The sequence below is a fragment of the Lutra lutra genome, chromosome 13 (assembly GCF_902655055.1).
Source record: "Lutra lutra chromosome 13, mLutLut1.2, whole genome shotgun sequence".
NCBI lineage: Eukaryota > Metazoa > Chordata > Mammalia > Carnivora > Mustelidae > Lutra > Lutra lutra.
In genome coordinates this window covers 38,328,640-38,356,422 of record NC_062290.1, presented here as the reverse complement: position 1 = coordinate 38,356,422, position 27,783 = coordinate 38,328,640, and the positions used below count along the sequence as shown (strand labels likewise).

Genomic DNA, 27,783 nt, shown 5'->3' with positions numbered 1-27,783 from the left:
CCCTATTCAGTGTTATTTCAGCATCTCTAATCAACCATTTTTTTTCTACTTACAGTTCTTAAATTATGAATTCAGAGAACTAATGGAACTGATATTTCAGCAGATGGTTTAGCCCTAGAATTTCATCTGAGTCTGAGATTTTTAGGTTCCCTGGAAGAATAAAAGATATAGCTGTTTGCTCCAAATTTAGATGGAATAACTTAAATAAAGGAAGAGTGATATGATTGGAGTGATTCTAAGAAGCAATTATAAGATATGTTAAGTATTAAGAATTCTTGATAATTGTCAGAATTTGTAGGTAAAATCAATAAACTAATGGAAGCCTAAAACATAAGAAAACCTATAAATTTCCTGGCTTATTAAAGTGGCAGATGCTAGTATGTGATGATTTTTCTGAATTATCACATAATGGTCTCTGACCATTACCTAGAGAGGAAAATAAGGAATAAATTGAATTAGCCTCTTCAGCAGCAGCTATATGAGGCAACCAAACCAGATTTATCATTAGTGAAGTTATATTTAAGAATCAAACAGTTTGTTTTGATTCTTAACACATGAAAATACAAAGATAGAATAGAAATATATAGTGAGAGACTTTATTTGTGCTCAGACTGACCTCTGTCACCAATTCTAAAAATACTTTCTTGAGAATATCTTGATTTTTTTAATCTCAAATTTAATAATTGATCTGTATTTATAATGATTCTTTTCCCACTGAGACAGAAAATTAATAACATAATTCATAATAATAATAATATGATATAATTAAAATTATCTTTCCAGTAGGTATGTTTCTTTCTAGGGCAAGGTCCAAAGCAACCTGGTATGAGTGTGAAAACTTTCATAGTTCTCCCAAGTAACAACTTTTCTTCTATTACAAAGTGTGTCAGTCACATCCTGTCACCCTGGGGACAGGCATTTTTCCCCACCCTTCTGTATGAACTTAACAGATATAAACACCGTAATGTTTTTTATTTTTAAATAGAGTACATTTATAGAAAAATTGGGAGTTTTATAGGGTTTCAACTACATACAGTATATTAGAACATTTCACCATCATAAAATCACTTTATTCTCAACTACCAGTGAGGAAAATATTGTTCAAATAAAAAGTCAATTTGATTGAATTGTCTTGAAACCAAGGCCAGTCCAAAAACTATTAAATGCCACAGGCTAGTGAAAAGCCTTCCACAAGAACTGGAAATGAGTTAGGTGTATTGATGCTTTCCCCCAGTAACATGGCTACATTAATGTCACTGTTTTTTAGCTAATATATTAAGAATTGAGGGGTGCCTGGGTGGCTCAGTGGGTTAAAGCCTCTGCCTTCGGCTCAGGTCATGATCCCAGGGTTCTGGGATGGAGCCCCACATCGGGCTCTCTGCTCTGCGGGGAGTCTGCTTCCTCTTCTCTCTCTGCCTGTCTCTCTGCCTACTTGTGATCTCTGTCTGTCAAATAAATAAATAAAATCTTAAAAAAAAAGAATTGAATATCATATGTAGGTTATTTGAGGGGTCAAAGTATTATATATTAAAATTCTAGGCTCTATTAAAAAATCAAGTGGTTTCTTTTTTTGCTTAAATAAAGACAGCTACAAAAAAAAAAAACTAACTGAATGAATGTTTAAAATACTATATTTTTGAGCAATATGAAAAACCCCTTTTCTTTTACGTAGATTAGTTATTTTCTTTTGAATCCTACCTTGGTAGTATTTGGTTTTAGACTTAGAATATTATGGGCTTCATGATCATCTTAAAAGAATTTTTTTTTCTTCTCTGTATCTTTTTTCTTCTTTCTAAATGGCATTATTTCTTATGTTCTCATCATGTTATGTCTGGACTATTGCAATACCCTAAAACATGACTTTTGTTGGCTTTTAGAGCATACTGTAAAAACAATGGTCTTCATAAAATGTTTGTGGCCTTGGTGATTTTTTCATCTACTTTCATTGAACTGGAGTAAAATATATAGTGTAATCTTATATTTTAGTATTCATATGTACAATGACAAAATTAGGTCTTTACAGGGTTAAAACTATAATTTCGGTCTTATCAAGTAATGATGAGAGTTACACAATGTTTATTTATTCTTTTATTAATAAAAAGTATGCCTATATTACAAAGAACAATCTGAATCTGCCTTTTAGCAAATTTCACATGATAAGTTTCTCAGCATCATTTGAGTTCACATTACAGATTTGTGTGCAATTTGTATAGGTGAGTGCCTAATACAGGGTCACTATGGCATAAAAGTAATTTGCTAGTTTCTTAAACTGTGATAAAAAACAACAAAAAATTTACGAGTGAACATTATAAACATAATTATTTCTTTCATGTTTCATTTTTGTTTGTTCTTTAATGCTGTATTTTGGGAGCCCCAGTGGTTCTGGTAGAGGAAGGGATGCATAGAAAAACAATGGGTAAATATAATGGAATGAAGTAATAAGAAAATGTAAGACACCTTTGAACCCTTTTCAGACAACTCAGAATAACAATTCACAAATAAAGAAAGCACCCAAATGTATAAAACAATAACAAAGATAAAGCAACTAATGATTAATAACACAATAATGGTAGGGAAATTTAACACCTTACTTACATCAATAGGCAGATCATCTAAATAGAAAATAAACAAGGAAACAATGGCTATGAGTGTCACGCTGGACCAGATGGACTTAACAGATAAATTAAGAACATCCCATTTTAAAATGGCAGAATGCACATTTTTTCCAAGTATATGTGGAATATTTTCCAGAACAGATTACATATTAGATCACAAAATAGACTTTAATACAGTGAGATTTAAATCATATCATGCATCTTTTCTGACCACAACACTGTGAAGCTAGAAGTCAACCACCAGAAAAATTTTGGAAAGATCACAAATACATCAAGGTTAAACAACATGCTACTAAATAATGAATGGTCACTTAAGAAATCAAAAAAGAATTAACAAAAATACATGGACACAAATGAAAATGAAAACACAATGGTCCCAAATATTTGTGATGCCTCAAAAGCAATCCTAAAAGGGAAGTATATAACAATATAGGCCCACCTCAAGAAACAAGAAAAAAAATATAATAAGCTTCTTAACTTTACATGTAAAGGAGCTAGAAAACAAAACAAAACAAAACACAAACAAACAAACAAATTAAATAAAGCCTAAAGCCAACAGAAGGAAGGAAATAATAAAGATTAAAGCCAAAATAAAAGATACAGAAACTAAAAAAGCAGTAGAACCAATCAATGCTACCAGGAGCTGGTTCTTTGAAAATATCAATAAAATTGGTAAACTTGTAGCCAGACTTTTCAAAAAGAAAATAGACCTATATAAATAAAATTAAAGGGCGCCTGGGTGGCTCAGTGGGTTAAGCCGCTGCCTTCGGCTCAGATCATGATCTTGGGGTCCTGGGATTAAGTCCTGCATGGGGTTCTTTGCTCAGCAGGGACCCTGCTTCCCTCTCTCTCTCTCTGCCTGCCTGTCCATCTACTTGTGATCTCTCTTTGTCAAATAAATTAAAAAAAAATCTTAAATAAAATTACAAATGAGATTTGAGAAATAGCAGTCAACAGCACAGAAAACAATTATAAGAACAATTAAAAGACAATATAAAGAGAATTATAAGAGACAATATAAAGGCAAATAAGATAATATTATGAAAAACTATATGTCAACAAATTGGACAACCTGAAAGAAATAGAGAAATACCTAGAAACATAAACTACCAAAACCAAAACAAGATAATAGCAAATAAATTGAATCTGTAATTTAAAAACTCCCAAACAAATAAAAGTTCAGGGCCAGATAGCTTCACAGGCTATCTACTTTAAATTCTACTGGACATTTTGGAAATTCTACTGAACATTTCAGAAGACTTAATACCTATTCTTTCAAACTATTCCAAAAAAATAGAAAAGGAAAAACACTTCCTAATTCATTCTATGAGGTCAGCATTACCCTGATATAAAACCATGTAAAGACACCATCAGAAAAAGAGGACTACAGGCCTATACCTCTGATTAACATTGATATAAAAATTCTCAGTAAAATACAAGTAAACCAAATTTTAAAATACATTAAAAATAATTCACCATGTTTAAGTGGGATTTTTTCCTGGATGGGGGTGTGGTTCAATATTTGAAAATCAACTACTGTGATACCTCACATTAGTAAAAGAAAGGATAAGAAATATATGATCTTTCCAATAGATGCAGAAAAAGCATTGGACAAAGTACAACATCCATTCATGATAAAAACGCTCAAGCAACGTAGGGTTAGAGGGAACATACTTCAACAAAATAATGGCCATATACAAAAAACCCACAGTGAATATCATACACAATAAGGAAAAACTGAGAACTTTTCTTCTATGGTCAGGAACAAGACAGAGATGTCCACTCTCACCACTTCTATTCAACATAGTATTGAGATTCCTAGCCACAGGAATCATATAACAAAAAGGAATAAAAGGCATCCAAAACAGCAAGGAAGAAGTGAAATCTTCACTATTTGAAGATGCTGAGGTATGCTATATAGAAAACTTGGGGAACCTGGGTGGCTGAGTTGGTCAGGTGACTGACTCCTTAGTTTTTGCTCATATAATGATCTCTGGGTCCTGGGATCAAGCCCCACACCGTGTTCCACTCTCACTGAAGATTCTGCTTTGGGATTCTCTCTCACCATCTGTCCCTTCCTCCTCTAAATTAACTAAGTATTTTTAAAAAAGAAAAGGAAAGAAAACTCAAAGGACTCTACAAAAAAAGCTGCTAACCCTGATAAATGAATGCAGTAAATTCACAAAATCAAGGCACAGAAATCTGCTGCATTTCTTTACACCAAATGTAAAGCAGCAGAAAGAGAAACGAAGGAATCAATGAAATTTACAATTGCACCAAAACCAATAAAATACTTAGGAATAAAACTAACCAAGAGGTAAAATGTCTGTACTCTGAAAACTATATGATACTGTTGAAAGAAACTGAAGATGACACAAAGAAATGGAAAAACTTTCCATGCTCATGGATTAGAAGCAAAAAATATATTAACAAATATTTATTTATTTGACAGAGATCACAAGTAGGCAGAGAGACAGGCAGAGAGAGAGGGGAATCAGGTTCCCTGCCAAGCAGAGAGTCCAGTGTGGGGCTCAATCCCAGGGCCCTGAGATCATGATCTGAGCTGACAGCAGAGACTTAACCCAATGAGCCACCAGGTGCCCCAGAAAAAAAAAAAAAAAAAATATATATATATATATATATATATATATATATATATATTTAATGTCTATAGTACTTAAAGTAATCTACACATTTAATGCAATCCCTATCAAAATACCATCAGCATTTTTCACAGAGCTAAACGAAGAATTCTAAAATTGATGGGGCCATAGGAGATGCCCTATAACCAAAGTAACTTCAAGAATGAAAAGCAAAGCTGGAGACATCACAATTCCAGACTTCAAGTCATATTACAAAGATGTAGTAATTAAAACAGTATGGTATTGACATAAATTAGACACATAAATTAATATAACAGGATGGAAAACTCAAAAACGAGCCCACAAGATATGGCCAACTTATCTTCAACAAAGCAGGAAAGAATATCCAAAAGCAAGAAGAGAGTCTCACCAACAAATGGTATTAGGGAAGCTGGACAGCAGCAAACAAAAGAATAAAACTGGACCAATTTCTTATACCAAACACAAAAACAAATTCAAAATGGATTAAATACCTAAATATGAGACTTTAAACCATTAAAATCTTGGAGAAGAATACCGGCAGTAACCTCTTTGACATTGGCTGTAGCAGCTTCCTTCTAGATATGTCTCCTGAGACAAGAGAAACCAAAGCAAAAATAAACTATTGGGACTTCATCAAAATAAAAAGCTTCTGCACAGCAAAGGAAACACTTAAAAAACTAAAAGGCAACATACAAAATGGGAAAAGATATTTGCTAATGAGATATCCAATAAAGGGTTAGTATCAAGAATATATAAAGAACTTATACAAGTCAACACCTAAAACCCAATTCCAATTAAAAAAAATGGACAGAACACATAAAGAGATATTTTTCCAGAAAGCATCCAGATGACCAATGGATGTATGAAAAAGATACTCAACATTACTGATTATTAGGAGAATTCAAATAAAAAACTATAATGAGATATCACCTCACACCTGTTTGTATGACAAAAATAAAAAACACAAGAAACAACAAGCATTTGTGAGGATGTGGAGAAAAAGAAATCACCTTTCATTGTCTGTGGGAATGCAAATTGGTGCAGCCACTCTGGAAAACTATGGATGTTCCTCAAAAAGTTGCAAATAGAGCTAAAGTATGATCCAGAATTTGCACTAGTAGGTATTTACCCAAAGCATGCAAAAGTACTTATTCAAAGAAATGCATTCACCTCTATGTTTATGGCAGTATTATCTATAATAACTAAGTTATAGAGAGAGCCCAAATGTCCATTGACTGATGAATTGATAAGAAAAAGTGGTATATATATATATATGCAATGGGATATTATTCATCCATAAAAAGAATGAAATCTTGCCTTTTGTAATCGTATGGTTGGAGTGAAGGAGTATTATGCTATGAGAAATAAGTCAGTCATTCCTCAGTCACCCAAACTTTCCATGCCTCTGGGAGGGGCAGAGAAAATCAAGTTGCCATTGCCCACAGAACCTTCTTGTGTCCCATGTCCCAGCAGTCCAGATCTAACCTAGAGACTTCCCTGTTCCCACTGGCCCACGCCACACCAACCAACAGCTGGTCCTCATTCGGGTAAACAGGATTAAGGTAAAACTGGAAAGATACACTAAGAGATAACTTAGCACTGTCTGTTTCTGAGAATCTTCCCCTAGCTCACTCCCCATCCCTCCTCCATGACACAGGACAGGTAACTGTGTTTTTTGCTGGATCTCAGGAAATACAGTTGATCCCAAACAACATGGGTCTAAGCAGCACGGGTCCACTAATACACAGATTTTTCCAATAAATACAGGGCTGTAAATGTAAAAAAAAAAAAAAAAGAATTAAGTCAGTCAGAGAAAACAAATACAAATGCTATAAGAATTTAAAAAACAAAACAAATAAGCAAAAGGGAAAAAAAAGAGAGAAAGAGGCAAATTAAGAAATAGATTCTTAACTATAGAGAACAAACTAATGGTTGCCAAAGGGGAGGTCGGTGGGGAAACTGGTTAAACAAGCAATGGTGATAAAGGAATGCACTTGTGATGAGCACCAAGTGTATGGAAGTGCTGAATCATTATCTTGTACACCTGAAACATTATATATATATATATATATATATATATATATATATATATATATATATATATATATAAAATCAGGGTCCAGTGCTTAGAGTCTAATGGAGGATGTCCTTCATTATGCAATAGATTTAGGCTACAACATAGATAACCGAAATGGCACTGGAACTGGAACTGCAAATGTAATAAGTACCTCAAAGGATGGTTATACAGGAATCATAGAAATTAAGAGACAAAACTACTACCAAAAGAGGGAGCAAAGAAAGGTGTCACCAATTCAGTAGAATTTGAACTTTGTATTTAAAGTTAGGTAGAATTTGAATACATGGGTATTTAGGTTAACAGCATGGAAGGTGGAGGAAGCATCACAGACACAGACATAAAAACATGGGAGGCTTATTGCAAAAAGGAGAGTTAATCAATCAATGCAGAGATATAGAAGGGTAATAATGAAGAATAATAATGGAAATACATGTTGGGGCTATATTATAGAAGACATGAAAGGCTGAGATAAAAATATTAAATTACGTATTTTGAATAAGCATGAATAAAGGTTTGTCAGACTGTCCTTCACAAAGTAGGTAAGATGGACCATGTAACAGGAAAAAAAAAAAGGGAGAGAGAGAGAGATAAGAACACTAATTAGGAATCTATTATTATCTAACTATTAAGTAGTGAATCCTGGGCCAGAGTGTGGGAGGTTGTGGTGCCTAGGTGGCTCAGTTGGTTGAGTGTCTGACTTGGTTTTGTCTCAGGTCATGATCTCATGGGTTGTGGGATAAATCGCCAAATGGGGTGGGCTTCGCCCAATGAATGCTTGAAGATTCTCTCCATCTTTCCCCCTCACTCTCTCCCTTTCTCTTTCTCAAATGAATACAAATATTTAAAAAGTAATGAAAATAAAAATAGCGAATCCAGGGGGAGAAAAAATAAAAGTGAAGAGAAGAAGTCAGAATACTGATTTATTTATATGCAGTCCCGCAAGAATTGGAAATTCATTTGAAATGATTAAAAGAAAAACTTAAAAAAAATTGAAATATATGTGTTCATTTTTTAGTTATTTTATTAATGGAACAAATCCTGAAAGGTGATATTCAAAATATTCCATAACTACTATGATCTGAATACTAATCATATAGAATGGGCAATGGTTTTGGCTATACTGTTGGTGTCAGCTCTGCATTTAACACAGTGAAGATGATTGAAAGGAAAGAAAATGCAGTAAGTGTTCAGGACTACCAAGATTATCAAGGTTTGAGTTGCTCACAGGATATATATTTGGACATGTCCTAAAGTCACATGCAAATTTAGACTAGTACTCCACAATCTGGTATATTTCACTTAAGCCATAAGTGGAAAAATTCCATTCAGTTAGAGAGAGGGACAATTTGAGCTCCAAGTTACAAAACAGCATCAAGCAATTATTACCAGTAAAACATTACAATTTTTCAGCCTGTATACAATAAGGAAGATGGCAACCACTAATTTTTCGTGGGGTAATAAAATATACCATATCTTTACTCCACTAAAAAACTTATGGTATATTAGGTGAAGTATTTCTGATTATACACTTTCATTAAGATAAGGAACATATTGAAGAGTGGTATAATGGAAGAAATAGCAATTTTAATTTACATGCATTTTCCTACAAATTTTAGATACATAATTTAATTTTTATTTTTTTAAGTTTTTTTGTTTTTTGTTTTTTGTTTGTTTGTTTGTTTGTTTGTTTGTTTGTTTTTACAGAAAGAGAGAAAGAGAGATCACAAGGGCAAAGAGGCAGGTAGAGAGGGGGAAGCAGGCTCCCTGCTGAGCAGAGAGCCCAATGCGGGGCTTGATCCCAGGACCCTGAGATCATGACCTGAGCCGAAGGCAGAGGCACAACCCACTAAGCCACCCAGGTGCCCCCAGATACATAAGTTTAGGTAAGATACTTAATGCTTAACTTCTCTGAGACCCTCTTTCTTCCCATACAAAATATGAAAAGTAATACCTTAGTGTTTCTGGTTAAGGTTCAAGTGGATAATAAACATAAAAGGCTTAACCAACCCAAAACGCCAGAATAGTTTCTCCACAAAATCCAATGTTTACTATATCATGCTAAAGCAGCTGAATGGATTTCCATTATGTTATAGCGTATAGTGTTATAGTGTATGCTTGAGGATGGTCTGATTTAAAGTTTATGTTGGGGACACTTATGTGGCTTAGATGGTTAAGTGTCCAACTCTTGATCTCAGTTTAGTTCTTGATCTCTGAGTCATGAGTGCAAGCTCTGGGTTGGGTTACACACTGGGCATAGAGCCTACTTAATTTTTTTTAAGTATATTTTGTATGGCATAATCAATATTAATTTTGGTGGTCTTTCACCTTGTAACAAAATGAAAGGAGGTCTTTTATCTGAATGGCTGAAATCAACATGGTATACACAGTTGGCATGATGGTCTTTTAGAAAAACATGAAATACTTTCTAAAACAATGTGGACCATAAAGTCATCAGTTGTAGAGGAGAAGGGAGCTGAGAGAAATTGGAAAGGGAGGGGAACCATGAGAGACTATGGACCCTGAAAAACAACCTTAGGGTTTTGAAGGGGCGGGGGGTGGGAAGTTGGGGGAACCAGGTGGTGGGTATTATGGAGGGCATGCATTGCATGGAGCACTGGGTGTGATGCAAAAACAATGAATACTGTTACACTGAAAAGAAATAAAAAAAAAAAAAAAGAATTTGCAAACACCAAACCAGCACTGCAGGAAATATTGAAAGGGGCCCTCCAAGCAAATAGAGAGCCTAAAAGTAACAGACCAGAAAGGAACAGAGACAATATACAGTAACAGTCACCTTATAGGAAATACAATGTCACTAAATTCATATCTTTCAATAGTTACCCTGAATGTAAATGGGCTAAATAACCCCATTAAAAGACATAGGGTATCAGAATGGAAAAAACAATAAATAAATAAAAATTAAAAATAAAATAATCCATCAATATGCTGTCTACGAGAAACTCATTTTAGACCCTCTAGATTTAAAGTGAGAGTGTCGAAAACAATTTACCATGCTAATGGACATCAAAAGAAAGCTGGGGTGGCAATTCTTACATTAGATAAATTATATTTTAAGCCAAAGATTAGATTTTATGCCATCTATAATAAGAGATGAGGAAGGACACTATATCATACTTAAAGGGTCTGCCAACAAGAAGAAATAAAAATTTTAAATATTCCCCTAACATGGGAGCAGCCAATTATATAAACCAATTAATAACAAAAGCAAATAAAGACATCAACAATAACAACAATAGTAAGGGACTTTAATACCTCCCTCACTGAAATGGACAGATCATCCAAGCAAAAGATCAACAAGGAAATAAAGGCTTTAAATGACACAGTGGACCAGATGGACATCACAGATATATTCAGAACATTTCATCCCAAAGCAACAGAATACACATTCTTCTCTAGTGCACATGGAACATTCTCCAGAATAGAGCACATCCTGGTCACAAATCAGGTCTCAACTGATACCAAAAGATTGGGATCATTCCCTGCATATTTTCAGACCAATGCTTTGAAAGTAGAACTCAATCACAAAATGAAAGTTGGAAAGAACTCAAATACATGGAGGCTAAAGAGCATCCTAATAAATAGTGAATGGATCAACCAGGAAATTAAAGAAGAATTAAAAAAAAAATCATGGAAATGAATGAAAATGAAAACAGAGCTATTCAAAATCTTTGGGGCACAGCAAAGGCAGTCCTGAGGGAAAGTATACAGCAATACACGCCTTTCTCAAGAAACAAGAAAGGTCTCAAGTTCATAACCTAACCCTACACCTAAAAGAGCTGGAGAAAGCACATCAAAGAAAGTCTAAACCCTGCAGGAGAAGAGAAATAATAAAAATCAGAGCAGAAATTAATGAAATAGAAAGCAAAGGGCAGTAGAACAGATCAATGAAACTAGAAGCTTGTTCTTTGAAAAAATTAATAAGATTGATAAACCCCTGGCCAGACTTATCAAAAAGAAATGAGAAAGGACCCACATTAATAAAATTATGAATGAAAGAGGAGAGATCACAAACAACACCAAAGAAATACAAACAATTATAAGAATATATTTTGAGCAACTCTACGCCAGCAAATTTGACAATCTGGAAGAAATGGATGCATTCCTAGAGACACATAATCTACTAAAACTGAACCAGGAAGAAATAGAAAACCTGAACAGACCCATAACCAGTAAGGAGATTGAAGCAGTCATCAAAAATCTACCAATAAGCAAGAGCCCAGGGCCAGATGGCTTCCCAGGGGAATTATACCAAACATTTAAAGAATTAATTAATACATATTCTCCTGAAACTGTCCCAGAAAATAGAAATGGAAGGAAACTTCCAAATGCATTCTATGAGGCCAGCATTACCTTGATCCCAAAACTGGACAGCGACCCCATCAAAAAGGAGAATTACAGACCAGTATCCCTGATGAAGATGGATGCAAAAATTCTCACCAAAATACTATCCAATAGGATCCAACAGTATATTAAAAGGATTATTCACCACAACTAAGTGGGATTTATTTCTGGCCTGCCAGGCTGGTTCAACATCCAAAAATCAATCAGTGTGTTACAATACATTAATAAAAAAAAGAACAAGAACCACATGCTACTCTCAATAGATGCTGAAAAAACATTGACAAAGCACAGCATCCTTTACTGATCAAAACTCTTCAGTATAGGCATAAAGGTTACATACCTCAATATCATAAAAGCCATCTATTTAAAACCCAGAGCAAATATCATTCTGAATGGGGAAAAACTGAGAACTTTTCCCCTAAGGTAAGGAACACCAGAAAAACTGGAACATTTCCATATACCACACACAAAAATAGACAAAAAATGGATGAAAGACCCCAGTGTGAGACAAGAATCCTCAGTGTGAGGAGAACATAGGCAGCAACCTCTTTGACCTTGACCATAGCTACTTCTTTCCAGACACATCTTCAGAAGTAAGGGAAACAAAAGCAAAAATGAACTATTAGTACTTCATCAAGATCAAAAGCTTTTGCACTCCAAAGGAAATAGTCAATAAGACCAAAAGACAACTGACAGAATGGGAGAAGATATTGGCAAATAACATATCAGATAAATGGCTAGTATGCTAAATCTATGAAGAGCTTATCAAACTCAACACCCAAAGAACAAATAATCCAATCAAGAAATGGGCAGAAGACATGAACAGCCATTTCTGCAAAGAAGACATCCAAATGGCCAACTGACACATGAAAAAGCCAACATCACTTGGCATGAGGGAAATACAAATCAAACCCACAGTGAGATACTACCTTACACCAGTCAGAATGGCTAAAATTAATGTAAATGACAGATGTTGGCAAGGATGTGGAGAAAGGGGAACCCTCCTACACTGTTGGTGGGATTGCAAGCGGGCGCAGCCACTTGGGAAAACAATATGGAGGTTCCTCAAAAAGTTGGAAATAGAGCTATCCTATGACCCAGCAATCGTGCTGCTGGGTATTTACCTTAAAGATACAAATGTAGTGATCCAAAGGGGCACATGCACCCAAATGTTTATAGCAACAATGTCCACAGTAGACAAACTATAAAAAGAACCCAGATGTCTGTCAACAGATGAATGGATAAAATGGATAAAGAAGATGTCCCATATATGTGTGTGTGGCATATATGTGTGTGCGTGTGTGTGTGTGTGTGTGTGTGTGTATGCATGTGTGTGTGTGTATGGACTACTATGAAGTCATTAAAAAAAACCCACAAAATCTTGCCATTTGCAATGACGTGGATGGATCTAGAGGGTTTTATGCTAAGCAAAATAATTCAATCAGAGAAAGACAATTATCACATGATCTCTCTGATATGAGGAATTTGAGAGGCAGTGTGGGGGTTTATAGGGGGAAGGGAGGGAAAAAATGAAACAAGATCGGACTGGGGGGGAGACAAACCATAAGAAACTCTTAATCTCAGGAAACAAATGGAGGGCTGCTGGTGTGGGAGGGATAGTTTGACTGGGTGATAGACATTGGGAAGGGTATATGCTATGATGAATGCTGTGAATTGTGTAGGACTGATGATTCACAGACCTGTGCCCCTGAAAAAAATAATACATTATATGTTAATTTAAAAAAATCACCAATACAGTCAAAGGGCACATGGATAAAATTCTATAAGTCAGAAAAGTTAAGAATTACTTACTCAACATATATCCCTGGACATTTAAATTCATGATAAGCAATATTGTTTTAGATGCAATAATGGAAGTATCTTCTTAGTATTTAAGATATTCTTTCATAGAAGTTGAACATTAGAAAGAATTCTTCCTTTTGCAGAAAATAAGGTGTTGTACTGACTTATGTGAAAGTAGTATGACAGAAATAATACACCTTAAAGGCAATAATCTCAGTGTGAGAGGACAAGTTCAATAACATTGGGCATATTGAGCTTAGGAGTAATAAACATCACTGTGTTTTTGGTCATTAAAATAATGAAAATGTGGCTAATTCCCTGTGGATTTGAATGGCTTCAAATGGGCAAAAATTTTTTTTTTTAATATTTATGATCCAAGCCAATTTTTTCCCCATTCATGAACTAACCTCATTGAAACACACTTATAGCAGAGAATCTCTTATTTAAAATGTACTGAATTCTAGGCCAATGAAAGACCTGCAAATTATATGTCTGCTTTTTCTTTGAATCAACTCTATACTAAGATTCATTCATTCAAATCTCATTTCTGGGGCATACCTGATTATTTTAAACATCTTCTAAAAATTGTAATATTTCACTATTTGATTTACTATATACTCAAACCTCTTTATAAAGGGGTTTTCTGTGCTTTTATTAAAAATTTTGAAGGAAACCATAACCAGTGAGAGTAAATTTAGATAAATTCAAGAAACTATATGAAGGAAAAAAAAAATTGTTTCTAACCTGTTTTGGAAAGAACTGAAAATAAGTGAAATGTAATTTGATATAATAAATTCATGAGATGTTTTATGATAGCGTATCTCTTGAGAGATGGCAGATCTTTGAATACCCTGTGGTTCTGTAGACATATAGGTGTGACAGTAGCCTTAAAGTCTAAGACATTCATATGATTGAAGCCATGACGACAGGGATAAATGTGTGAACCAGAGTCATAAAAAATTATTGGCATTTTTTGTATTTCTGAATAACACATATGCAATTGATTGTTTTTATTATATAGCCAATTTGGTGCAGTTTTGGCAATTCTGATACATTTCAAATGATACAATCACCCACATCTCACTCATACATAGGAGATGGCCCTGGATGTGGTAGGCAGCGTTCTTCCTGGTTGCCTTTGAGACATTGATTTGCCTGAGAGCATAGAAGTATATAAGAAAATTAGAACAGGATGCTAGGTCACCAAAATCTCAGTCTCTAACTTTTCCTTTAACCATAGTCTCCTGAAAAATACAGTGTAAGTCAAAAACTTCAGAAAAATAACTTGATTTATTTTTAAAACTTAGGTGTGTCTGTCAAATCTAGTCATTTTTTATTCTAAATTATTATAGAAAAGCATCCCATGTGCATCCTGAGTTCCATGGCAAATTCCCTCCTTATCTCAGTTATTATATCAGAATTGTAAAATTTCCACCTATTCATTTAAAAAATGTCATCTCAAGTGGCATTTTCTTCAGGGAATCTAACTATAAGCATGGTTCCATTTCTTACACTGGGAATCCTTTTTAAATGTCTTTCATGTTTCATTTAGTTGTTGCAGAGGTTCTCACCATTTAGGACACTATTATCAACTGTTGCTATTAACAGGAAACTGAAATCTTAAACAGTTGTACATCTTAGGACAAGATGTAATAGGTGTGATATGTAAATATGATTATTTTTTACCTTCCTTTATAGATCTATATGTTGCTTTGAGAAACAGTGAAGGGGGGCAGTATCTGGGTTGCTCAGTGGGTTGCACCTCTGCCTTGGGCTTAGATCATGATCTCAGAGTTCTGGGATTGAGCCCCATGTCAGGATCTCTGCTCTGACCTGCTTCCCCCTTTCTCTCTGCCTGCCTACTTATGATCTCTCTTTCTCATTCTCTCTCTCTAATAAATAAATAAACTCAAAAGAAAGAGAAAGAAGAAAGAAAGAGAAAGAAAGAAAGAAAGAAAGAGAAAGAAAGAAAGAAAGAAAGAAAGAAAGAAAGAAAGAAAGAAAGAAAGAAAGAAAGGAAGGAAGGAAGAAAGAAAGAAAGGAAGAAAGAGTGAAGGGGTGCCTGGGTGGCTCAGTTGGTTAAGCATCTGCCTTTGGCTCAGGTCACAATCTCAGGGTCCTGGGATTGAAACCTGTGCGGGGTGCCCAACTCAGCAGGGACACTTCTTCCTCCTCTCCCTCTGCCCCTCTCTCCTGTTTGTGCTCTCTCTCTCTCTTTCTCTCCCAAATAAATAAATAAAATCTTAAAGAAAAAAAAAAAGGATATGGGATATCAAAATGGTAAGTTATATGTAAAATTAAAATATTTTAAATTTATCTGTGATGATAATTTATCATATTAGATCCAAATTTAAGTTACAACTCCTAGAAGCAGGCTCAGGTGCAGATTTTTGTTCAAGTGACATGTTGAATTCTATTTTCCACAGGAAGGGAGCGAGAGAAACTGGATGAGGCAGGAGACCAAAAGGTGGCAAGAAGGTGATCTCAGCAGTACAGGTAACAACACAGATTTAGAATCATCTTGTGACAAGGGACTGGCCTTTTGTACAACCACTAGTTGGCTGAGGTGGGAGGTGGAGGAATCAGTGTGTCGACGCATGCAAGGCAGCTATCATTTGGTCATGGGCAATTCACCAGAAAAGGGGACATGTGTGAGTTGTTACTGGGTAGATATAAAGAACAGAAAAGGGGAATTAGGTGAACACGTAGAACATCTAGGACAGATTCTGTTCCAGTGTTCTAAAATGAATGGAAATTTTATCTCAGCTTCTAAATATTGTTTTAAAATGTAATTAATGTCAGTTGTTTCCACCTCAGCAGAATGAAAATTTCTTCAAACTGAAATACCTATTTAAAAAATACTTGTGAAAACTACATATACTCAAAACATTTGTTCAATTTGGCTTCACCCACAGTAAAACGGTAATTATATTAAAATCCTGCAAGAAGTGATTTTATTCAAATCATTGGATGAAATTTTAGAAAATATATGTAATTCTTTGTGAATTATGTGTGTCTCCATTTTATTCCATAAAATACCACCAACTTATCAACATAATAATGAGACAGACACAGTAATAAATGAGTTCATTGCCTTGGTTAATTGATGAATTTCGTATTCTTTTGTTGTTGTTGTTTTTGTTATGAAGCTATTATTAGCGTAGTAGCATATTTTACTTAACAGTTTATCTTAATTTAATAAATGTAAAACATTTAAATGCAGGTTTGTGTCTTGCCTCCGTGATTAGGTCTAGGCTTGCCCCAAAATGATCACATTAAAACTTTTTGGTTTGGGATCATCTGGAAGGTTTTTTTTTTTTTTAAGATTTTATTTATTTATTTGAGAGAGAGACAGTGAGAGAGAGCATGAGCAAGGAGAAGGTCAGAGGGAGAAGCAGACTCCCCAGGGAGCTGGGAGCCCGATGCAGGACTCAATCCCGGGATTCCGGGATCATGACCTGAGCCGAAGGCAGTCGTCCAACCAACTGAGCCACCCAGGCGTCCCTGGAAGGTATTTTGCACTTTTGCATGCACCATTTGTTTTTTGTTTTTTTTTTTTTAAATGCATATTTGCCACTTTTTAGTTAATCAGTTTTAAGTTGAATATATTCTAGTTGTAAATTTAAAAATATGGTCCTTAGGGCGCCTGGGTGGCTCAGTGGGTTAAGCCGCTGCCTTCGGCTCAGGTCATGATCTCAGGTCCTGGGATCGAGCCCCGCATCGGGCTCTCTGCTCGGCAGGGAGCCTGCTTCCTCCTCTCTCTCTACCTGCCTCTCTGCCTGCTTGTGATCTCTCTCTGTCAAATAAATTTAAAAAAAAATCTTAAAAAAAAAAATAAAAAAAAATATGGTCCTTAACCCTCATATGACATCCAAAATATTCCTCCTCTATTATTTTTGAAGTTTTTTAATTAGATTTTTTTAATTTGCTGTTTTCATTTCTATAAGTATATTTAAATTTCTATTTCTCTAGCTATCACATATAAGCCATACCTTTTCTTACTCTTTTTTTTTAAATTTTATTTATTTATTTGACAGAGAGAGAGAGATCAGAAGTAGGCAGAGAGGCAGGCAGAGAGAGGAGGAAGCATGCTCACTGCTAAGCAGAGAGCCTGACACGGGGCTCGATCCCAGGACCCTGAGATCATGACCCGAGCCGAAGGCAGAGGCTTAACCCACTGAGCCACCCAGGTGCCCCCCTTTTCTTATTCTTGAAAGGCTAAGAAACTTATGCTCCTTTACCAAACCCTACCCTACCTCTCCTTCTACTTAAATTGTACTTGTTAAATTGTTATATTTATAGTGTCAAGGTATGGGATATTTACTTTAGGTTTATTTATTTATTTATTATTTAAGTTCAATTTAGTTAACATTTAATGCATTATCAGCTTCAGGAGTAGAATTTAGTGATTCATCAGTTGCATATAACACCCAGTGCTCATTACATCAAGTGCCCTCCTTAATGCCCAGCATCCAATTACCCTATCCCTCACCTACCTCTCCTCCCACAATCCTTAGTTTGGTCCCTATCATTGAGTCTCTTATGTCATGTCTCTCTCCCTGTTTTTATCTTATTTTATTTTTCCTTCGCTTCCCCTATGTTCATCTGTTTTGTTTCTTATATTCCACATATGAGTGAAAGCATATGGCATTTGTCTTTCTCTGACCAATTTACTTCACTTACCATAATACCCTCTAGTTCATCCATGTTGTTGCAAATGGCAATATTTCATTCTTTTTGATGGCTGAATAATATTCCATTGCATATATATATCATATTCCCTTTATCTAATCATCTGCCAATGGACATCTTGGCTCTTTCCATAGTTTGACTATTGTGGACATGGCTGCTATAAACATTGTGGTGAATGTGACCCTTCAAATCACTATGTTGGTATCCTTTAGATAAATGCCTAGTAGTGCAATTGCTGGGTTATTATTAATTTTTTTTTAGTGACCTCCACACTGTTTTCCATATTAGCTGCACCAGTCTGCATTCCCACCAACAGTTACTTTAGGTGTATAAATGCAATTGAGTCATCTGCTGTTGCTACTTTAAGTGACTCAAACATAAAACAAAAAAATTGCTTATAAGATGGTCACCATGTTAATGTAATTGTTGAGTGTTAAACTCTAACTTTGGTCATGCATAATCTTCCTGGCATATTACAGAAGAAGGGAAATAATTTTAATAGTTTAGACCACTTCCAGAGTGACCAATTTACCAAGAAAGTAGCTTTTCATTTTACTTTATGCCCAATGGTATTTTCTTCATGGAAGAAATTTAACCAAAATGAAGCCAAGTAGGGGGTACCTGGGTGGCTCAATCAGCTAAATTGTCTGCCTTCATCTAAGGTCATAATCTCAAGATCCTGGGATTGAGCCCTGCCTTGGGCTACCTGCTCAGTGGGGAGTCTGCTTTTCCCCCTTCCTCTGCTCCTCCTCCCTGCTCATACTTTCTTACCCTCTCTCTCCCAAATAAATAAATAATCTTTTAAAAATGAAGCAAATAAGGCATAAGGGTAATTCATTAAACCTATGAGCTGGGTAACACTTGTGACACAGATTTGCTGTAGCCAGGAAATTTTCAAACATACTGGCTGAAATTTATACATTTACATAAGACTAATATACTTTCTCTTTTCCCTCTCTTAACCACATTGCCTCCTGCCCACTATTTTCCAAGGAGTCCTTACTATGCCTCCACTATGATACATAAATATAATTAGAACTTACTTCTGCTTTTAAAAAATTATCTCATTTTGGGGTGCCTGGGTGTCTCAGTCGGTTGAGCATCTACTTTCAGCTAAGATCATGATCCCAGGTCTTGGAATTGAACCCCATATTGGGTTCCCTGCTCAGTGAAGTGTCTGCTTCTCCCTCTTCCTCTGAGCACTCTCTCTCTCTCTCTCTCAAATAAATAAATAAGTAAAATCTTTTAAAAATTACTTCACTTTAATGAGAATATTTTGTTTCTTTTCCATTATATTTTGCAGGTAGTTAACACAGTTTATTTAATGTTTTTATCTTTTCTTTATAATAGAAATGTTACATTAGAAATCATTTTCTCTTAAATCACATTTAAATTTTGTTCCAGTGTTTTTAAAACAATGTGAGGCCTACTTTTTTTTTTTTTAATGTCCATTATTTGTTCTTAATTTCAATATAAAATAACATTAATTGGATTTGGGTGGGCATAATCCTTGTCACTAAAACTTTGCCTTTCAAACACAAAGTCAAATGTATTCTAGTCTCTTAAAGCACAGACAGGCTAAATAACTTCTTTAAGGGCCCACAACCCAACAGGTGGATGACACTCTGGCTGCTCTACATCCTCTCTGGCATCCAGTGCTTCTGATGAAATCTGATACCAACACAACTATTTTTTTCTAGGCAAACGAATCTATGATTCTGGAAACTTTAAAAATTCTATCTATACTTTTGATATAAGGAAGTTCCACAAGACTCTAGGTGTGGACAATTTTCCGTTCTGCTTCATCCTCAACAGGCACATAACTCTATAGATAAATCTATTCATTCTCAAAAGTTTTATTATTATCTTTATGTATAATTTTTCTGCTTGGCTCCCTCTTGAGCCACCATTTTCTGTATACTTCCTTCCTTTCTCCTTCTTCTTCTTCTTCTCCTTCTCCTTCTTCTTCTTCTCCTTCTCCTTCTTCTTCTTCTTCTTTTTCTTCTTCTTCTTCTCCTTCTCCTTCTCCTTCTTCTCCTTCTCCTTCTCCTTCTTCTCCTCCTCCTTCTTCTTCTCCTCCTCCTCCTCCTTCTTCTTCTTCTCCTCCTCCCCCTCCTCCTCCCCCTCCTCCTCCCCCTCCTCCTCCCCCTCTTCCTCCTCCTCCTCCTCCTCCTCCTCCTCCTCCTCCTCCTCCTCCTCCTCCTCCTCCTCCTCCTCCTCCTCCTTCTTCTTCTTCTTCTTCTTCTTCTTCTTCTAAGAATGTTTCCTATTTGAATATAGAGTATTTTGGACTGATTCCCTCTGTTATTTTTCGATTATTCCCACCTCTTCAACTTTTTTTTTTTCCTGTTCTCTGCACTGGAAATTTATTTTAAAATTATGTGCCAGAATTATTTTTATTTTTGTATTTCCTTAAAAAAATGATAGAGTATCTTAGAGGTCAGGTATCATTTTTGAGCCTGAGTTCTTATGTAATACTTAAAATTTCTCTGTGAGCACAGGGATGAGAAACTAATATGGAACACTATTCCATATGTAGTGCCCAAATTACTTAAATTCATTATTAAGCTACAGCTTCCTCCTGCTGCCTATGCTATCTGATTTAGCCTGTAATCATTTTCAGGGATCTGTCAGTAAGAAAAGTCCAACCTTTGAGGCTGCCTTATTAAGTATATATTTTAGTTGCAATGTTTTCTATCCTGGTTTTCCCCTTTCCTTTTCTACCTCCTTTTTTCTTCTACCCCGTTCTTAAGAAATATATCTGCTGTTGATCCACAATAACCCAAGTCATCTTCAGTTGTCATTTCTGTTATATATTTATTCCTCTTTCAATGTAATTAACATAACTTCATTGAGATATTTTGGAAGGGAAGAAATGTAAGTATATAGTCTTCATTTTTTTGAGTTATAAATCTGATCCCTGAAAAAAATTGTTATGAAGTCTATATTTTAAAATTAATTTGAAGTTATAAAACCCTACAGCTTTGAGTTATAAGGAAGTATTTGATTCATGAATATTATTAATTTAACCCCAAAGTTTTAATACTATTTCCTTGATCTCTTTTTCCTGTTAGATCTAGCAATATATAACAGCTCTTATTCCCTTTCATAAAATATCTGTTCTCCCCACTCCTTTTTTCTACTATAACTGTTAGAAAGTTAGTATGTCTTCCGTACTTGTTTTTTTGTGACAATTTCACTGTCCTAGAGTTCTCTGTCACATTTTTTTCATCTTTCATTTCCATGGTGAGCTATATATGCTACCTCAAGCAGTCTTTTAATGGCTTCCATATTTCCTTCTCTCTTTCATTGATATCCTTGTGATTGAAATATTATCATCCACCTCCAGGGCACTCAAGAGCAGTCACAGTTCTCATTCATCTTGAAACTCCAATAATTGAAGTCCTTTACCTGCTCATATCTTTCTGTTAGATGTAAGATTTGTCTGTTGCAAGAAATTTCCATTTTGTTTCAAGATTACAGATAGGTGTTGAAGTGTATACTACATTGAATAAGCTCTCCTCCCAAGATTGTAAAAATTCCTTTTTTCAACAACTGATGAGCATACCCTTCAGATTATAGAAGGTGAAAAGCAGATCATCATGAATAAATAATTTGTCTAGTTTGCCCCTCAATAGAAATGATGACACAAAATTGTAATTGAAGTTTTCATAATGCCTTCAATAGATTTTGTTTTAAGCACAGGAGCATAAAATTCTGAAAAAGGAATGAAAAATCCTTAGAGACACTTAATGCATTTATCAAAATTGTTTTTCCCTACATTTTCCAGAGGATCCAAAGCTATATTGTTATTTTCTGCCTGAATTTCTTATTTCTCTAAATCATTCTTTCACCATTCCTCTCTTTTGTACTTGTCCTTAAACAGAGAACTGGAAGAATCCCAGACTGGGAATCTCATGTATTTTGGGGAAACATCTGACATATTGTACATGCTTTTAAAACTTTCTAGGGTCAATTCATTTTGATTGAGTAGTATTAGCTACTGTGGAACATACTAGCAATAGGAATGGCTGCTCCTAATGCAAGAATAATTTGTGTATGGATTTTTTTTTTTTTTTTTGACTCTTCTCTTCTCAGGAAGGCATCGAAAATTGATTAGAATCCCTTCTCAGATTTAAAATGTTTTGAACAAGAGTTCAATCTTCTGGCAAAGATAAGTGAAGATTCCATTGCCTTAGAGGTAAGGAAGTTAAAAGAAAAAAAAGTTAAATATTTTCTTTATACCTCCATGTTAGAACTTTTAAAAAAAGTTTATGTAACAACTTATAACTGATCTTCTATAGAAAGACTACCTCTTAAGTGATTCTCTAGTGAAATAACAAGTTGTATGATAATTATCTGCATCATTGGATTTTCTTAAAGATAAAAAGATTGTAATAAATATTCTAGCAACTGAAAAATAGTGATCAGCAGTGTTACAGAAATTTGGAACACTGACATTTTTGTGGGGTGACTACTTCTCATTCAAGAACATTTACTAGTAAGTTCATCTCTATTCTGCTGAGTGAAGTAGAAATACTATTGGATGCGAAGAATGGAGGCTCATAGTGAAACTCTTTCATACAGGGTGTTTGTGGAAAATGACTGCTAATAATACATCATGTAGTATAATGATGCAAAATTAATTGTTTCACTTAACAGACTTTAAGAATCTTTCTGATCAGATTTCACTGATTCTTTAAAACAAGACAGATCATGACCGGAGCTGAAGGCAGAGGCTTTAACCCACTGAGCCACCCAGGCACCCCGACAGATCTTCATTTAAAGGTCAGAGCAATTTAAGAGTCTAAAGAGAAAAAAAAAAAGAAACAAAACAAAACAAAAACAAAACTCTCTTCCAATGTACCCTGCATGCAAGCGTTCCTACATTAGCAGTTCAGAGACTAGGCTTAGAACATAAGGAAATTGTTGGGATTCAGAGTGTGACATTGAGAAAGTACACAGGGTTTTTATCAAATAAAAATTTATAACATGAAAACTTAATTAAAATGTTAATATCTATCTTTATGAAATTATGAAGATAACCATATACTTTGATAACATTTATTCAAAGTGTACTACAGAAACTTCTATTAGCATGTATTTAAACAATAAACTCAGGTCTAAGTAAATAAACAATCTTTAGCTGCTCTACAGTCCATATCCATTGTGTACATTATATCCCATGTTTGCCTGACCCCAGCTTCCCCAGAAAAGGTAAGAGACCAGATCTTTATTTAATAGTAGTTCTTTTTTTTTTTTTTTAAAGATTTTATTTATTTATTTGACAGACAAGTAGGCAGAGAGGCAGGCAGAGACAGAGAGGAGGAAGCAGGCTCCCTGCTGAGCAGAGAGCCCGATGCGGGGCTCGATCCCAGGACCCTGAGATCATGACCTGAGCTGAAGGCAGAGGCTTTAACCCACTGAGCCACCCAGGCGCCCCTTAATAGTAGTTCTTATTGTATTGTGCTTAATAGTCATGGAATACAGTTTCAAATTCCATCTCCAGCTGGTATGACTGTGTGGTCTTAAACAAGTAATATAACTTTTACCTCAATTTTCTTATCTTTAAATTAGGAATAACACATATCTATCTTATAGTTGTTCAAAGAATTAAGAGAGAAAAATCATTATGTGCCTTATCAACTGACACATCAGAATCACTCATTAAATACTATTATCATTAACATCACCTTCCTCTTATCTGGCACTGTATCTTTGTTAGTAAGATCACATGATGCCTCCCCCAGCCCCTCTTATTTCCTTGAGGTAGATTTTACATTTCCTTACACTGCCACAATAGAGATCATGTGAATATTTTCTTTCCTTCCTTCCCTCCTTCTGTCCTTCTTTCCCTTCCCTCTCTCTCTCCTTTCTTTTCTACCTCTTAAACGGATCTGCAAACTGACAAGTCCCTTCCTTCCTAATTATCACTGCTGGATATTTTATTTGTTGATTGCTTTTGTTTGGTTTGTCTTTTGTTTTGTTTTGTGACCCAAGTCATTAGGACTCAGAGAGCAGGGTTAACCCGCCAATTTCAGTACTACTGTGGCTGCTCTAAGTGTGTGGCTGTCTCTTTCTAAAGCAGTAGGGTCATCCATGTTCTATCTTGTTTTGAGGCCCTGTTATCTCCCCATTATCTTACTCCAAGAAATGTAAAGCATTTCCTATCCACCCACTCTCCCTTAGCTCTTCCAACCCTAAAACCTCCCTCACTCCTCAAGTTGCCTGCAATTCAGACTGAGATATATTTCCTGAACTAGATTTACATCTATCATCCAAAGTCCTGATTTCCAATACCCAAATAAATATAACATATAACACAATTTAAAACATTGAGTTTAGATCCATTTAGCAACCATTCTGGTATATTCACAAGGTTTTAGAACTATCACCTATATATTTAGAACTATCACCTATATATTTCTTTTATTTTGGATAACCCATGACTTTCTCATTCAGTTTAGACTGCAACTATAAATTATTTCTCTGCTCTTCAAAAATCAGTTATTTTTATTCTTTTTTTCACTGAATATCAAAGGATTATGACTCACCAAAACATATGTAAATGGTTCATCTGTGATCAATTAATGTAATTTTTCTTCCTCATCCAAGTCATCTTTCATCATCACTCTATCCTAGTAAAGATATTTCGTGGATATGAAGATGTGAGTCATGATAACATACACTTTCCTAATCCATATGACTTTTATTGTCAATATGAATTATGAATTGACATGTTTGGCTCATAATTTCTGATAAATATTTACAATTTCTGAAACTCACTGTAAGTTATATATATATATATATATATATATATATATATATATATATATATATGATTTTGTTTATTTATTTGACAGAGAGAGAAATCACAAGTAGGCAGAGAGGCAGGTTGGGGGGTGAAAGTAGGCTCACCACCAAGCAGAGGGCATGATGTGGGACTTGATCCCAGGACTCTAAGATCATGACCTGAGCTGAAGGCAGAGGCTTAACCCACTGAGCCACCCAGGCACCCCTATATCATTCATATATATATGAATGATATAGTGTTTACCCAGTGTTTACTACAGCAAGTGCATTCTTTAATCTTCATCACCCATCCAACCCAAACCTCCACCCACCTCCTTTCTACAACTATTACTTTGTTCTCTGTAGTTAAGAGTCTGTTTCTTGGATTTCTTCTCTGTTTGTTTATTTGTTTGTTTGTTTTCCCTATGATCATTTGTTTTGTTTCTTAAATTTCTTAAATTTCACATTTGAGTAAAATCATATGACATTTGTTTTATTCTGACTCACTTATTTTGCTTAGCGTAGTACTTTCTGGCTCCATCCAAGTCATATTCAGCCATAAAATGAACGAACTTTTGCCATTTATATATGGTGCTTTCATATATATAAAGAAGTGGTATATGAATATTCCATATATACTAATATATATGCATATATATATATTCTAAATATAATCATATATATTCCAAATATATATTTATATACATATGCATATATATTCCATCTATACCACTTCTTTATCCATTCATCAACTGATGGACATTTGAACTCTTTTTGTAATTTGCCTATTGATGATAATACTACTATAAACATCCAGATTCTTATATTACTTTGAATTCATATTTTTTTATCCTTTGGGTAAATACCTAGTACTGCAATTGCTGGATCATAAGGTAGTTCTATTTTTAACTTTTTGAGGAATATACATATTCTTTTCCACAGTGGCTATACAAGTTTGCATTCCCACCAATGGTATAAGAGGGTTCTTCTTTATCCATATCCTCACCAACACCTCTTGTTTCTTGTGTAATTAATTTTAGCCATTCTGACAAATGTGAGGTAATACCCATTGTAGTTTTGATTTGTATCCCCTTAATGATCAATGATGTTGAACACCTTTCCATGTGTCTGTTGACTATCTGTAGGTCTTCTTTGGAAAAATGTCCATTCATATTTTCTGCCCCTTTTCTAATTGAAAAAAATTTTTTTCATGGGGGTTGAGTTTTATAAGTTCTTAATATATTTCGAACATTTTTTAAGTTTTTTAAAGTTTTTTTAAGTTTATTTTTTTTATTTTTTTTGTTTTTTTACGTTTTTTTTTCATTATTTAGGTTTTAAGTTTAAGTTCTTAATATATTTTCAATTTTTTGAATATATAATTTGAATACATATATATATATATACATATACTAATATACATACTAATATGTACGTGTGTGTGTGTGTGTGTGTGTGTGTGTGTGTGTGTGTGTAAAACATACCTATGTCCTCTAGGGAATTATTTTTGGTGTTTTTGTTTTGTTCTTACTCCATAAACTATACCATTAAAAAATTACTATGTTCATAAGTGGCTCTGACAGTACCTTCATGTAAAATCTGCTGGTACACATATACAAAGGTGTCCTTAGGGCATACATTCAGAGTAGAACTGCTGGACATTAGAGCATGTATATCTTTAACTTTAGAAGCTAATGTCAAACTGTCTTGTGCAGGGCTTACACCCAACAACAATGGAGTACACATTCATGCTAATATCTGATACTGTCAAAGTTTTCACTTCTTAAAATTCTCTCATTAGTTCCAAAGTGCCTTATTTCAGTTTTAATTACAATTCTGAAACAGCTGTTAAGGTTGAACATCTTTTTCCTATTTTTATTGATAATTCCTATTTCTTCTTCTGGGAGGTTGGTTTTGGCCATTTTACTTTGATCATTTTATTCCAAAGTTTTTTTTTTTTATTTTATTTTTAATTTCTTTTCAGCATAACAGAATTCATTGTTTTTGCACCATACCCAGTGCTCCATGCAATACGTGCCCTCCTAAATACCCTCCACCTGGCTCCCCCAACCTCCCATCCCCCGACCCCTTCAAAACCCTCAGATTGTTTTTCAGAGTCCATAGTCTCTCATGGTTCGCCTCCTCTTCCAATTTCCCTCAACCCCCATCTCCTCTCCATCTCCCTATGTCCTCCATGTTATTTGTTATGCTCCACAAATAAGTGAAACCATATGATAATTGACTCTCTCTGCTTGACTTATTTTGCTCAGCATAATCTCTTCCAGTCCCGTTCATGTTGCTACAAAAGTTGGGTATTCATCGTTTCTAATGGAGGCATAATACTCCATAGTGTATATGGACCACATCTTCCTTATCCATTCATCCGTTGAAGGACATCTTGGTTCGTTCCACAGTTTAGTGACTGTGGCCATTGCTGCTATAAACATTGGGGTACAGATGGCCCTTCATTTTACTACATCTGTATCTTTGGGGTAAATACCCAGTAGTACAATTGCAGGGTCATAGAGAAGCTCTATTTTTAATTTCTTAAGGAATCTCTACACTGTTCTCCAAAGTGGCTGCACCAACTTGCATTCCCATCAACAGTATAAGAGGGTTCCCCTTTCTCCACATCCTCTCCAACACATGTTGTTTCCTGTCTTGCTAATTTTGGCCATTCTAACTGGTGTAAGGTGGTATCTCAATGTGGTTTTAATTTGAATCTCCCTGATGGCTAGTGATGATGAACATCTTTTCATGTGTCTGATAGCCATTTGTATGTCTTCATTGGAGAAGTGTCTGTTCATATCTTCTGCCCATT

General features: G+C 35.0%; 1 pseudogene; it reads left to right on the top strand.

Annotated features, from left to right (window-relative positions):
- The first annotated feature begins 8,414 nt into the window (after window positions 1-8,414).
- The window catches only part of LOC125082967 (proteasome subunit alpha type-7-like), a 39,827-nt pseudogene continuing 20,458 nt past the window's right edge, over window positions 8,415-27,783 (top strand).